This window comes from Mobula hypostoma, chromosome 12 (genome assembly GCF_963921235.1).
Source record: "Mobula hypostoma chromosome 12, sMobHyp1.1, whole genome shotgun sequence".
NCBI classification, from domain to species: Eukaryota; Metazoa; Chordata; class Chondrichthyes; order Myliobatiformes; family Myliobatidae; genus Mobula; species Mobula hypostoma.
This window is the reverse complement of record NC_086108.1, coordinates 35,522,412-35,535,198: the sequence shown is the minus strand read 5'-3', so window position 1 is coordinate 35,535,198 and position 12,787 is coordinate 35,522,412. Positions and strand designations below refer to the sequence as shown.

At 43.6% G+C, this 12,787-nt stretch overlaps 1 pseudogene; it reads right to left on the bottom strand.

Annotated features, from left to right (window-relative positions):
- Positions 1-9,619: 9,619 nt before the first annotated feature.
- On the bottom strand, positions 9,620-10,554 carry LOC134354513 (sin3 histone deacetylase corepressor complex component SDS3-like; annotated as a pseudogene).
- Between the last annotated feature and the right edge of the window lie 2,233 nt (positions 10,555-12,787).

The window sequence follows — 12,787 nt, the reverse complement described above, 5'->3', positions numbered from 1 at the left end:
AATTATTTCAGAGTCATGTCAAATATTTAGTGCGTTTTCTTCCCTGCTTCTGCCATAGGCAATTAAACATAGTGCAGCTAAAACAGAAACCAGGTGAAACCCATGTTCAATTCCCTGGAATATTTGGGAATATGCTTTAATCTTCATTCTCAGTGGTGTTTACTGACAAGAAGTGAACTCACTGAAACATTTTACCAAATTACTTTTATTATTTACCCTAACACACAGCCTTATATCATTGTTTCATCTGTAAAACAACTGTGTGGAAAATCTATTATCTTCATTCTCATGAAATGAATCTGAAACTGACAGGTGGGGGAAGGGAGATCCTGTTGAGCAACCAGTCGAGATGAATGCATTCTATCATCAAGCATCACAAACTCAGGACCGGACCGGCCAGGAACCGGTACTGTGTGCCGAATGCCTGCCGCTGGCACAAATTCAATCAGAGCATTCGGCACTCTGTGGAAATGCACAATAGCCGTATGCAGTGGATACATTCGGAATAGTGCATGGGGACTAAGTTTGCAGCACAGACCTCTGCGGTTTCTCTGAAAGAGGTAACAGTTAATCTCACTTTCCAGCTCTTTCCCTGTGGCCTTGCCTATGTTTCCTACTAGTAGGATTTTTGGATTAAGTGAATAACCAGCAATACCAATAGAACAATTCAGATTGGGCAGAGAGGATTCATTCAAATGAATAACAATCGATACCCACTTGTCTCGGAGAAGAAGCGACTGAAGGTAAAAGTAACTTCCTGAACAAGGTGCTTGCTTCTTTTCTGGAGTAAAAGTGACCTGCAAAATTACAGTGAAAGATGAAAGTATAGGACTTTGCAAGCAATGCATGGTTTGATTTGAAGCACTTCAGCCCAACAATATATACATTGAGAAGTTATAGAGTAACTTACACGGCATTAACGTCACTTGAGTGTCAAATGGAAAACCCCCTCACCACATCCTCAGAATAAAGCTTGAATTGACTGTGTGCAGAGCAGGAAGCTGCTATGTGACAGTGGAGTGAGATGCGAAGGTTCTCAAGAATAGAGCTACCATTTCTATTTCTCAAGTATTTTCTCAGCTCTCTTTGCACCATTTCCCATGCATAACCTGTTTATGTATCAGTAGCACAACAGGAATTAATCTTTTTTATGTTGCAAGGCAATAAACTATTTTATTACTATGTAAAATAATAAAAGACATAATATTAACTCTTCAACAATTTCATTATGGTTTCAGGCCAGGGCATGAACAGTAAATCATTTTTGTTTCTCTAGCACTCAAGTCTATATCCCTAGTGGTGTTTATAAGGAAATTATTATAATCATTATTATTATTATAATTATTATATCATAGGAGTAATTATTTGCCCTAAAAAGAAAACTTTTATCGTGCCTGTCTGTTTATTTAGATGTTTAATCTGTCAGCGAGCCATATGGAAAATCTTGTATCTTTATTTTTGTGAAATGAACTGGAAAGTGACAAGTTAATGAAGGAGGATCCTATTTCATGAACTCCTTCAATGAATGCATTGCATTATCAAATACTGCAAACTAAGATGAAACCAGCCAGGAGCTGCTACGTCAAATGTCTGCAGCCAGCTCCAATTAACTGGGGAAAGCTTCTGGTGATTCTGCACGCTTTAAGAAACACACAGTAATTACATGCATGTGAACATTGTAGACCACAGCTTTTGTTGCTACATTTCAGAGTGGCTTACTCTAAACTGATTAAATCTTTAATGAAGAGGTTGATGCCTAGATGTGCTGATACTTAGTGAAGAAACACAGTGCTTGAGTTTTATTTCCCACTATTATATTGTTTGGAAAGCAAGTCTAGGACCTGCCTGAGTTTTAGCTTCTCTTGATTTGCATAAGCGATGCAGACTGCTGAACATGCAACATGCTCCCCACAGGCAACTTACTGACTGGAGACAGGAATTCTACACTGAGGATTTACACAGTGAAAAAGGGTGCTGCATGTTTCTATGTGTAATGCAGCGCCATGGAGCTGCAGAAGCTCAAGATTTGGTACAGATAGTTGACTGACTTCATCTATATTCCAGTGCATTCAGAATGGTTCTTTTCTGTTTTTCCTAGGGCAGCAGAGGAGACTTTGTTGAATCTCCTTTGTCTCCCACCGAATACTTCAAAAGTTGTTGCTGTGCTCACAACTACTTTGCATTCAGTTTGACGTCACCATTTGATATAGCAAATTGGCTCGACCATCATTGATGTGGATTAATACCTCAACAGCTTATTGTAAGGAGGAGACAACCAGGATAATAGGATTTATCCCTTCTCCTCAAATAAGCTCTTGTCCATATAGAAGATGCTCTTGTTGATACACGAAGATGATGTACTGACATAGTTCAGCTGAGAGTGTGCTGCAGCAAGCTTTACAATTGCCATTTCTGTCTTTTTTCTTTATTTTTTAATTACTTTGCCCGGTCCTCTATCTCTGGCAGTGGTCAGGGCTTCCTTCATCATGTCAGTAGCTCCCTCACAGTTTTCACTACCGTGGGTCATGCAAGTCCCAGCTGGAGACTCAGGAATACCTTCACACTCAAATGTAGAAGGATTCTTTATTGCTGTTTCTGTAAAAATTTTGTTTTACCAGTCAGGGTTGTTAGCCCTGAGCAGAACCCCCGAAAATGGAAGACTGGTGGACCACTCTTAGTGTTACAAGGGAGCATTGGGAGCAGACCCAAAGGCAAGACACAGACACTGAAGTAGTATGAACAAGACTATGTTTACTAAGAATACTAGGGAAGCCAAAGAGCGAGGACAAAATAACAACATGGACGTAGACGTAGGATACAACCTGGGCTAGGACTTGGGACTTGGACTTGACTGAGAACTTGGGTCTTGGCAAGAACTAGGTACTTGGGTCTTAACTTGGCCTTTGACTTGGAACTCGGACTTGGCAGGGCCGGGACCGTTCTTGGACACAGGGCCAGGACTCTTCTTGGACAGAGGACACAGAGGCAACCTAGAGTCCATGAAACTCAGTAGCTCCAATAATGAGCTCCATACTTACCACATTGGCTGAGGTCACGTGCTTCTGGTTATGAGCTTCTTGGTGTGGGTTTCTGATGCCGAGCTTCCTGGAATGAGTTTCTGATGCCGAGCTTCTTGGTATGGGTTTCTGAGGGGGATTCTAATGGGAACGGTCCAGCGAAGGAATAGCTGGACCCTGGACCTATTTATGTTGTCAGCCCACAACGAGAATCAGGTGCCTCAACTAAGGCGCCCAATGGAATAAGGGAAAACAGAAACAACTGGAAGACGGAATCCACAGACAAGACCGTGAACCAGAATGCAGACTTCACGGACCTCTACTCTTTGATCTGTTTAGTGTGCTGACCCTACCAAAGCATAATGGCCTGACTCCAGCCAGCATAGCTCTCTGGGTCATTGTGGCATGCAAGTCTCCAAACCCAATGGCAAGGTTATGGCCTTCTTGGAGGTGAATTAAAATAGAAAGGTTAAAAAATAAGTTTCTGTCTATAAAGTGTGGTTTTATTAAAAAATCCTCAAACTCAGATGTAACTGGTATATTTAAAGTTCTTTGATTATTAATAAGCTTCTTAGTTTTAAGTTCTTCATCTATGAGCTATTTGCCTTCCAAAGTATAGGCAGCATGCATGTCTGTCATTTTATAATTGTTACTTCTTCATGCCTCTAAGTTTTCTTGTAGGAACTGTTCAACTGTTGCTTTATTTGCTTTGCTACAACTTTCTTTTTCCTTTGTGCCTTCATCCTTTTATTATTTAACCCCTTCTTCATCTCTAGGGCAGTGAGAATGCCTCCAGGGGCTGTGTTTTGGTCCTTGTGCGAGATGTGGGAATCCTGGGAGAAGTCGAGCCTCCCAGATAACCACATCTGCACCAGGTTCACTGGGCTGCATCTCCTCGGAGAATGTGTTAAAGAACTGGAGCTGCAGCTCGATGACCTTCAGCTAATAAGGGAAACCGAGGAGCTGTAGAGAAGTAGTCACCCCAAGGCTGCAAGAGGCAGGTAAATGGGTGACTGCCAGGAAGGGGGAAATATCAACCAGTACAGAATATACGTGTGGCTGTTCTCCTCAATAACAAGTATACCATTGGGATTGGAGGGTGACCTACTGGGGGAGACGCAGTGACCGGGTCTGTGGTGCTGTGGCTCAGAAGGGAAGGGGGTAGAGGAGGAATGCAGTGGTGATAGGAGACTTCATAGAAGAATAGATAAGAGAGACTGTGGATGTGATAGGGAGACTCAAGTGGTGTGTTGCCTACCATGTGGCAGAATCATGTACGTCTTGGATCGCGTTAAAGACATTTTAAAGAGGAGTGGAGCAGCCAGGCATCTTGGAGCATATTGAATTGAATTGACTTTATCTCTTACATCCTTCACATACATGAGGATTAAAAATCTTTACGTTGCGTCTCCATCTGAATGAGCAATGTGCAATTTATTGTAATTTGTAATAAATAGTATATACAACAGGACAGTCGATATAGCATAGAAGTACAATTGTATCAGTGTGGATTAATCATAGAAACCATAGAAAAACTACAGTACAGAAACAGGCCTTTTGGCCCTTCTTGGCTGTGCCGAACCATTTTCTGCCTAGTCCCACTGACCTGCACACGGACCATATCCCTCCATACACCTCCCATCCATGTATCTGTCCAATTTATTCTTAAATGTTAAAAAAGAATCCGCATTTACCACCTCGTCTGGCAGCTCATTCCATACTCCCACCACTCTCTGTGTGAAGAAGCCCCCCCTAATGTTCCCTTTAAACTTTTCCCCCCTCACCCTTAACCCATGTCCTCAGGTTTTTTTCTCCCCTTGCCTCAGTGGAAAAAGCCTGCTTGCATTCACTCTATCTATACCCATCATAATTTTATATACCTCTATCAAATCTCCCCTCATTCTTCTACGCTCCAGGGAATAAAATCCTAACCTATTCAACCTTTCTCTGTAACTGAGTTTCTCAAGTCCCGGCAACATCCTCGTAAACCTTCTCTGCACTCTTTCAATCTTATTTATATCCTTCCTGTAATTTGGTGACCAAAACTGAACACAATACTCCAGAATCGGCCTCACCAATGCCTTATACAACCTCATCATAACATTCCAGCTCTTATACTCAATACTTTGATTAATAAAGGCCAATGTACCAAAAGCTCTCTTTATGACCCTATCTACCTGTGACGCCACTTTTAGGGAATTTTGTATCTGTATTCCCAGATCCCTCTGTTCTACTGCACTCCTCAGTGCCTTACCATTAACTCTGTATGTTCTACCTTGGTTTGTCCTTCCAACGTGCAATACCTCACACTTGTCTGTATTAAACTCCATCTGCCATTTTTCAGCCCATTTTTCCAGCTGGTCCAAGTCCCTCTGCAGGATCTGAAAACCTTCCTCACTGTCTACTACACCTCCAATCTTTGTATCATCAGCAAATTTGCTGATCCGATTTACCACATTATCATCCAGATGATTGATATAGATGACAAATAACAATGGACCCAGCACTGATCCCTGTGGCACACCACTAGTCACAGGCCTCCACTCGGAGAAGCAATTCTCTACTACCACTCTTTGGCTTCTTCCATTGAGCCAATGTCTGATCCAATTTACCACCTCTCCATGTATACCTAGCGACTGAATTTTTCTAACTAACCTCCCATGCGGGACCTTGTCAAAGGCCTTACTGAAGTCCATGTAGACAATATCCACTGCCTTCCCTTCATCCACTTTCCTGGTAACCTCCTCGAAAAACTCCAATGATTGGTCAAACATGACCTACCACGCACAAAGCCATGTTGACTCTCCCTAATAAGTCCCTGTCTATCCAAATGCTTGTAGATTCTGTCTCTTAGTACTCCCTCCAATAATTTACTTACTACCGACGTTAAACTTACCGGCCTATAATTTCCCAGTTTACTTTTCGATCCTTTTTTAAACAACGGAACAACATGAGCCACTCTCCAATCCTCCGGCACCTCACCTGTAGACAGCAACATTTTAAATATTTCTGCTAGGGCCTCTGCAATTTCAACACTAGTCTCCTTCAAGGTCCGAGGGAACACTCTGTCAGGTCCCGGAGATTTATCCACTTTAATTTTCCTCAAAGTGGCAAGCACCTCCTCCTTTTCAGTCTGTACAGTTTCCATGATCTCACTACTTGATTCCCTCAATTCCATAGACTTCATGCCAGTTTCCTTAGTAAATACAGACGCAAAAAACCTATTTAAGATCTCCCCCAATTCCTTTGGTTCCGCACATAGCCGACCACTCTGATCTTCAAGAGGACCAATTTTATCCCTTACAATCCTTTTGCTCTTAATATACCTGTAAAAGCTCTTTGGATTATCCTTCACTTTGACTGCCAAGGCAACCTCATGTCTTCTTTTAGCCCTTCTGATTTCTTTCTTAAGTATTTTCTTGCTCTTCTTATACTCCTCAAGCACCTTATTTACTCCCTGTTTCCTATAGATGTCATATAGCTCCCTCCGTTTCTTTATCAGAGTTGCAATATCCCTTGAGAACCAAGGTTCCTTATTCCTATTCACTTTGCCTTTAATCCTGACAGGAACATACAAACTCTGCACTCTCAGAATTTCTCCTTTGAAGGCTTCCCACCTACTGATCACATCTTTGCCAGAGAACATCCTGTCCCAATCCACACTTTTTAGATCTTTTCTCATTTCTTCAAATTTGGCCTTCTTCCAGTTCAGAACCTCAACCCTAGGACCAGATCTATCCTTGTCCATGATCAAGTTGAAACTAATGGTGTTATGATCACTGGAACCAAATTGCTCCCCTACACAGACTTCCATTACTTGTCCTAACTCGTTTCCTAACAGGAGATCCAATATTGCATCCCCTCTAGTTGGTCCCTCTATATACTGATTTAGAAAACTTTCCTGAACACATTTTACAAACTCTAAACCATCTAGACCCCTAACAGTATGGGAGTCCCAATCAATATATGGAAAATTAAAATCCCCTACCACCACAACTTTATGTTTCCTGCAGTTGCCTGCTATCTCTCTGCAGATTTGCTCTTCCAAATCTCGTTGACTATTGGGTGGTCTGTAATACAATCCCACTAATGTGGCCATACCTTTCCTGTTTCTCAACTCCACCCATAAGGACTCAGTAGACAAGCCCTCTAATCTGTCCTGCCTGAGCACTGCTGTAGTATTTTCCCTAACAAGCAATGCTACTCCCCCACTTTTCATTCCTCTGCCTCGATCACATCTGAAACATTGGAACCCTGGAATATTAAGCTGCCAGTCCTGCCCCTCCTGCAGCCACGTTTCACTAATGCTATAACGTCATAATTCCAAGTGTCAATCCCCGCCCTCAACTCATCTGCCTTCCCCGCAATACTCCTAGCATTGAAATATATACACCTCAGAAGATTTTTACCACCACTCACAACCTTTCTATTAGCGGATTTGTTTGAACTTTTAACATCATTTATTTTCACCCCACCCACACTGTCAGCTCTGGCACTCTGGTTCCCATCCCCCTGCAAATCTAGTTTAAAGCCTCTCCAATAGCACTAACAAGCCTCCTTGAAAGGATATTGGTCTCCCTGTAGTTCAAGTGTAACCCGTCTCTCTTGTACAGGTCCCACCTGCCCCAGAAGAGGTCCCAATGATCCTGAAATCTGAAACCCTGCCTCCTACACCAGTTCCTCAGCCACTTGTTCATCCCCCAGAGCATCCTATTCTTACCCTCACTGGCACGTGGCACGGGTAGCAATCCTGAGGTTACCACCCTTGAGGTCCTGCTTTTCAACTTCCTACCAAGCTCTCTACACTCACTCTCCAGGACCTCCTCACTCTTCCTTGCTGTGTCATTGGTACCGACGTGCACCACGACATCTGACTGGTCACCCTCCCACTTCAGAATGTCATGCAAGCGATTCAGAGACATCCTTGACCCTGGCACCCGGGAGGCAACAAACTATCCTGGATTCTCTGTCACGACCACAGAACCTCCTATCTGCACCTCTAACTATCGAGTCCCCTATCACTACCGCTCTCCTCTTTCTCCCCCCTCCCTTCTGCACTGCAGAGCCAGACTCAGTGCCAGAGATCCGGCTACTACAGCTTGTCCCAGGTAAGTCATCCCCCCCAACAGTATCCAATGCGGTATACTTGTTGTTGAGGGGAATGGCCACAGGGGAACCCTGCTCTGCCTGCCCTTTCCCCTTCCCTCGCCTGACAGTAACCCAATTGCCTGTGCGCTGCTCCTTTGGCATAACTACCTCCCTGAAGCTACTATCTATAAACACCTCATTCTCCCGAATGATCCGCAGGTCATGCAGCTCCTGCTCCAGTTCCCTAACGCGGTTTGTCAGGAGCTGCAGCTGGATGCACTTCTTGCAGGTGTCATTGGCAGGGACACCGGAGGGCTCCCTGACTTCCCACATCCTGCAAGAGGAGCATTCCAACATCCTGCCTGGCATTCTCTCTACTCTAAACAATCTAAACAAAAAACTTACAGGAACCAACCTTGGCCTCTGCCTGTTCTCGCCGAAGTCTGTTGAACCAAAGCCATCCCACTCTGACTCAGTCCACTCCGACGATGGCGGCTACAACGATGGCCGCTGTATATGGTGGTCTGCTTTTAAACCTTGGCGTGCTACATCACACGCCTGTGCAGTGCAGACCCTTCTCCCCGAGCAGTGTTTAAAAAAAAGACTTTTTCTACCCGATTTCTTCACTCCCTTCTTCTCAGCTGCTTGCTTCGACTGAAACTTGCTTCAGTCTGATGGCCTGGTGGAAGATGCTGTCCCAGAGCCTGTTGGTCCTGGCTTTTACATTGAGGTGCCGTTTCCCAATTGGTAGCAGCTGGAACAGTTTGTGGTTGTGGTGACTCGGGTCCCCAATTATCCTATGGTCCCTTTTTGTGCACCTGTTTCTGCAGATGTCCTGAATATTGGGAATTTCACATCTACAATTACGCTGTGCTATCTGCACCACTCTCTGCAGAGTCCTGTGATTGTGAGAAGTGCATTTCCCATACCAGGCAGTGATACAGATAGTCAGGATGCTCTCAATTGTGCCCCTGTAGATAGTCATTAGTGTTGTGTATATGGCCTGGTTACACAACAATACTATTAATAAAACTGCTGGAGACGGGAGCTAAGTTCATAGTTCTTTACTGGCAGAAACCGAACTTGGCACACACGTACAGATCAATATGTGCCTAATAGCGCACTCAATGACATATTGCAAAAACATAAACTAGTCCCTTACTATACGGTACACTCCTCCCCTTTTATTTTAATAGTGTATATTCTAAACAAATAAATATGTTTACCCTTAACATACAAATGCCTAATATTTGTTTACTTAGTAACTTAATAATATCAAATTATAACAGTGTAACGTAATATGTCAAATTATAACAAGCCTTTTTTTTACTTTTGGTCTAAGACCCATTTATAACTCAGGTCTCTGGCGGAGGGGGGGGGGCCTTCTTTGTCTCTCTGGGTAATGTCTGTCAATAAACTTGTTTGTTTTAATACAGATTTCCATATAAAAGTCGTTAAAAGTTGACCTCTGAGCATAGTGAGTTAAGAATTCCACCTCCAACTTGCTAAGAATTCTAGGTAGCAGATAACCTTGGTATAATGAAGACTCCTCTGTGTAGCTGTCCTAGATATATACGCACCTTTGTGCTATCACTTGTCTTCCTTAACCGTATCTCATTTGTTCCAACTGAGCTAATTACACAGCCAATCGTTGTATGCTCCTTAAATTCCAAATAGATAGCCTGACCTTTATGATACCATCTCTTATCGTAATATAACTTTCCATCTTCTATTTGTGCTTCATATCTTTGTGCTGGTGATTCAGCAGGAGAACTGGGAAGATGCTCAGGAGAAGATGGAGATGCTGGTCTTTTCGGAGATTTAAGCTTATTGAGAGTTCACAGATCTTCCATTATCTGTTCATCTAATAACAAGTAATTTAACTGCACAGGTGCAGGTTTTCGTCTTTTGTTTGTAATTGGAGCAGGGTCATTAGATCTCTTCCTTAGTTTCCTAGTCATTATTGGCTTTACCTCCATCGAATCTCCTGTGAGTTCCATTGTTAGCCTCTCATTCTCAATCATCTTTTTCTTTTCTTCAAACTCAATCTTTTTATCTTCAAATTCCTTCACTGTTGCTTTCTTCTCTTTAATGCAATTCCTTTCCACTTATTCTGTCTCCAGTTGCAGAAAAAGCTCTGCATTTCTTATTCTTCCCTTGTATTGTTGATCTAGTTTCTTCATCCTTTTCTGATACTCCTGCAAAGTGCCTTCCTGTAATTGCTGTAGCTGTCTTCTGAGAGATGTCAATTTCTCCTGGTACATCTGCTCTTTTACTTCCAGGTAGTCCTCATCATCCTGCTTATTGACAATATCTGTCTCCCTTGCATCCTTTGTATCTTCATCCGAGTCGCAGCCACGGATACTGCATTCGTCTCATCGTCGACACCGTCTAGCTCCTCCTCATCATTGTAATAGTCGACAATGGGTGAGAGGAGAGCTGTGGACATCTCCCCCACCGAGCTGCCCTCCTTTGTCGACACATCTAGTACAGCGGTCCCCAACCACTGGGCTGCAAAGCATGTGCTACCGGGCCATGAGGAAGCGATATGATTTGGCGATAGGAGTCAGCTGCACCTTTCCTCATTCCTGGTCATGCCCACTGTTGAGCCATTACGCATACGAGGTCATTACCCGCGCGTCATCCATGTCAGCGCGGGAAGGAGATCAACTCCTCGAGCTTGCAAATGACGGCGGGCTGGGAAGTCTGTTTGACATAACATCTCTGCTGGCATTCTGGATCTTAAAGTCAAGGCTAAATATCCTGAGAAAGCCACGAAGGCACTGAAAACGTTGCTTCCATTTCCAACATATCTCTGCAATGAATGAAATGAAAACCAAATTGTGGAATAGACTGGACATAAGGAACCCTCTTCGAGTATCGCTGTCTCCAATCACCCCTCGATCGGACCGTCTTGTTGCAGGGAAGCAAGCCCAGGGCTCCCACTGATTCAGTGATATTGGTGTGTTGCAATGATTTTATATGTTCACACGGGGAAAATATGTGCTGCGTGTTTATTATCCAAACGTTACTTAAAATGTTATGATGCTATTGACTTATAAAACCATTTAACAATTACAGCATGGAAACAGGCCATCTCAGCCCTTCTAGTCCGTGCCGAACGCTACTCTCACCTAGTCCCACCGACCTGCACTCAGCCCATAACCCACCATTTCTTTCCTGTCCATATAGCTATCCAATTTTTCTTTAAATGATAATATCGAACCTGCCTCTACCACTTCTACTGGAAGTTCGTTCAAAACTTACTTCAAGCTCCCCTGACAATTGACTTATCAGTACATTCATGCGAGGAAAATATGCGCTGTGTGTTTAATATTAAATTCGTTAGATAAACCCTTTTAGAAAGGAAATTGAGTGTATTAGCCACTTATCACCGATATTCCAGTCGTGATTAAGACCCCCCTCCCCCCCCGAACAGAATCGCCAAAAATGATTTGTAGAAAACAACCGTACACGCATGCGCACTGGTGCCCGCGCGAGGCTTCATGGTCATTGTAGTCTTTCTCGGGGTAAACCCAGTGTATTTGACTGCTACTCTCGTCCTTTGGCAACCCTACACCTCCCCCCCCACACCCCCCCCCGGTCGGCCGGTCCGCAAGAATATCGTCAATATGAAACCAGTCCGCCGTGCGAAGAAGGTTAGGGACCCCTGATCTAGTGCATTGATGGTGTGCCAATCCAACTGGATTTTTCTGAGCCATTCACATCCCAGCAACTGTGGTCCTCCATTTTTCAGTACATAGAGGTTCAGCTGCTGTGTTTTGTCTTCGTAGGACACTGTCACTTTAATTTTGCCTTTGGGATGCACTCTCATCAGGGTCATGTGACCTGTTCCCACAACGGTAACACTTCTTTCCTTCATTTCTGTTCAGTGACATTTTATTTGTGGCATATTCTAGAGATTTTTATTGTATCTCAGAAGCACCCCGTGCTGCTGTTTCCATTGATATTGCAATGTTTAGCGCTTTCTCGAATGTGAGGTCTCTTTCACACAGAAGCTTCTTTTGTGTGGTTTCACAGTGCGTGCCACACACTAACCTATCCCTGAACTCGTCCGATAGACCAGCTCCAAATTGACAATGTTCTGATAATTTGTGCAATTCAGCACAATATTCAGAAATGCTTTCATTTTTGCTCTGATTCCGATTGTGAAATTTAAATCTTTCAGCAATGACCAGTGGTTTGGGGTTTAAATGCTGTTGGAGAGTGTCTACTATTTGCTTGTATGTTTTGTCAGTTGGCTTTTCAGGGGTTAACAAGCTCCGTAGAAGGCCGTATGTTTTTGCTCCCATAATACTGAGTAAGACGCTGGTTTTCTTTTCATCCTTGACACTGTTAGCCTCACAATATAACTCCACTCTTTCAATTTAGGTTGCCCAGTCTTCAATGCCGCTATCAAATGCTATAATGGTTCCAATCATTGCAATCTTTGTTATGTTAATTTAGCCCTGTTTTCCCCTTGTTTTCTTTTTGACTCATATGACCTTTTTGCTAGTGCCACGAGAGCACTCCGTCTAGATGTGTGAGTGTCACTCCTTTTTATCTCCCTTCTGGGGCAGGCAGACCCTCAGTCCCTGGGGGTCAGCACCGGCTGTGGTCTCGGCTGGATGTGCTGTGTCTCGGTCTCCCGACGTTCCCGACCCCGGCTGTGCTCCCGCTTC